The following is a 2,500-nucleotide window of genomic DNA, read 5'->3' as shown; positions in this document are numbered from 1 at the left end:
ATAATTATTATTATTATTATTATTATATTATCATTATTATTACTGTTATTATTGTTGTTGTTATTAATAATAATAATATTATTATTATTATTATTATAGTTATTATTATATTTTCATTTTCATTTTCATTTTCATTATTTTTATCTATAATATAGCTACTAGTAATAGTGATATTATTATTATTATCATTATTATTTTATTTACTTATTTATTTATTGATTGATTTATTTACTTATTTATTTATTTACTTATTTATTTATTCATTTTTATGATTATTATTTTTTATTTATTTATTAATTTATTTATCCTTGGAATAAAATATTTGAGAAATGAAGGAGGGAGAGGAGTGCAAGAGGCCAAGGAATGAACCAGGGGGGGGGGAGGGGGTAGTCTCCCATCCGTGGAGGAGAGGAATGGAGGGGGAAGGGTAGGGGGATATGGAGGACACGGGTAGGGCCACAGAGGGGTGGGAGGGGGGGGAGGGGGGAAACTGTGACGTAGAATCTGCTATAGTTTGTCATTTTGGGTAGAGGGTGGGGCGTAGTCTAGCTAATATATGTGAGGGATGGGGAGCGGAACTGTAGATTCTCTAGGGCAATATATGGAGTTTAGATAAATGGAGCCGGAATGGAATAATAAGGGATCTCTCGGCAGCAACTAAAATCAAATGGAATTATGACCCCACAGTCAGGGTCGCAGTATATTCCACTAGCGCCTCGTGGCTCGGAAATCGGCATCACTGTATGAGATGGGTTAAGCCTATAATTACTTATCATAGCTAGCAAGTCTGTCCATAGTGATGCCTTGACCTCTACATTCCTGTTTGTAGACTTCCTTGGCAATTTATGGTCAAGGAGTCAACGAGAAGAGATTGTAATGAAGTTGGAAAAAGGAATTTGGGTAAATTGGTTTAAAGAGTCCAGAGCTGAGATAAAGAGGATCCTTAAATGTTTACAAGATATTTTTGAAAGATTTTTATACTATATCTGCCTCTGGTCTACACGTCTCGCCTGCGCACTTGCCACTGGCACGACGGCAAAATTGAATTAATCTCTGCCGCTAATATTCTGGCCATTAGTAAGTAGATCTCCCTTGCAATTTGATGCCAGACAAGGTTGCAGTAGAAGCTGCGTCCTGCCAGAGTGTGTGTGGTGGAGTTTTTTTTTTTTTTTTTTTTTTCTTGTGCAGGATTGCTGAAAGTGCAGAGGATGCTTTGATCACTAAATGCCCCGTCACTGGTGAGAGTTGGACATGAGATCACACGAAGTTCAAATTGTACAGTTAGGGGAAAAGCCTGCTGTTTGTCCTGTTGGATATAGATGTTTATCAAGAAAATCTTATGTCGTGGTCATAAAGACTGTACAAAGTGTTGGTATTACGTATGCAATGTAATCTGCACAAAGTAAAGCTTATAATTTCTTATCAAAGTTAGAGGGACTATACGTTGTGATACCATGACCTCATCACTTCTTACTTCGGTAAGGTTCAAACCTCCGCTATGTATATTTTGTCAAAATAAAGCTTGTAGACCTCCTTAGCAATTTATAGTCAAGTAAGGAACCAGCCATTTTGCCAGAATTACCAATATGTGGTTGAGGTATGTTGGCATTTGTCAGTGTGGTGGGGGAAGGACATGGCATTGTTTGGGTGCAATCTTCTTCTTCGAGATTAGCCCTACATATATTTGTTTGCTTATGGTTGTTGCCAGTGGTATTCAGCATTATTATGATTATTTGCCTTTAATGCTGTATTTCATGATGTGCACTTTATGAGAGGTTGTCATCATTGGCATCATTAGCAGTATTTGTGATGTAAATTTAGGAGTTGGAAAACTGTGAGGTGTGTGTATAAATTTTCTATTTTGCTAGCTTTAGCAATGATATAATAGATTCATTTTGTAGATTATGTTCTATATTAGCAGGTAATATGGTTTAAATGCTATGTTGTACTGCAGGGTGTAATACACTTGCAGGGGAAGAATTTTTTCTCCATTTGTGTAAAAAAGTAAACAATTAGATACATTTATATATCTAGAGAGATTAGTACTTCACCTGTATGTGGTATCTCTCAGTGTTCTCAGAGCATCAGAAGGCATGCAGAGAAACTCGTACTTGTAGCATGTACTTATGACATGGGTCGTCTCTCTTCCTAGGAGTCTTCAAAAGGGTTGACGGATACCCAGCAGTCAGGTTGACAGCAGACAGCCGAGGTTGCAGTTTGGGGGATGGGGGTGTCCAGGTAGCTAGCTGGCAAACCTGAGAAATAAGAAAAACAGTGTATACCATTATCTATTTTAACAGTGCTAAAGACATAAATTTATGCAGACATCTGGGCTTCCCAGCATGAGCAAGATAAGGGGGAGGCAATTGGCGGTGGAATGATTGTCGAAAATACCTTACTCAGAATAATTATAATTATGATTGCGAATGTGATTTGATTATGCTATGCTAGTGACACCAGTGTCATGTCAATAATATAGAATAGTCTGAAACATAAGGAA

At 37.2% G+C, this 2,500-nt stretch overlaps 1 protein-coding gene across 5 annotated transcripts in view; it reads left to right on the top strand.

The window, feature by feature from the left end:
* The window catches only part of LOC119576423 (serine/arginine repetitive matrix protein 2-like), a 21,774-nt gene that overhangs the window by 915 nt on the left and 18,359 nt on the right, over nucleotides 1–2,500 (top strand). The window lies entirely within an intron of this gene.

The sequence above is a fragment of the Penaeus monodon genome, chromosome 8 (genome assembly GCF_015228065.2).
Source record: "Penaeus monodon isolate SGIC_2016 chromosome 8, NSTDA_Pmon_1, whole genome shotgun sequence".
In the NCBI taxonomy this organism is placed as follows: domain Eukaryota; kingdom Metazoa; phylum Arthropoda; class Malacostraca; order Decapoda; family Penaeidae; genus Penaeus; species Penaeus monodon.
Note: the sequence above shows the minus strand (reverse complement) of the source record. Positions and strands in the feature narration are given on the sequence as shown.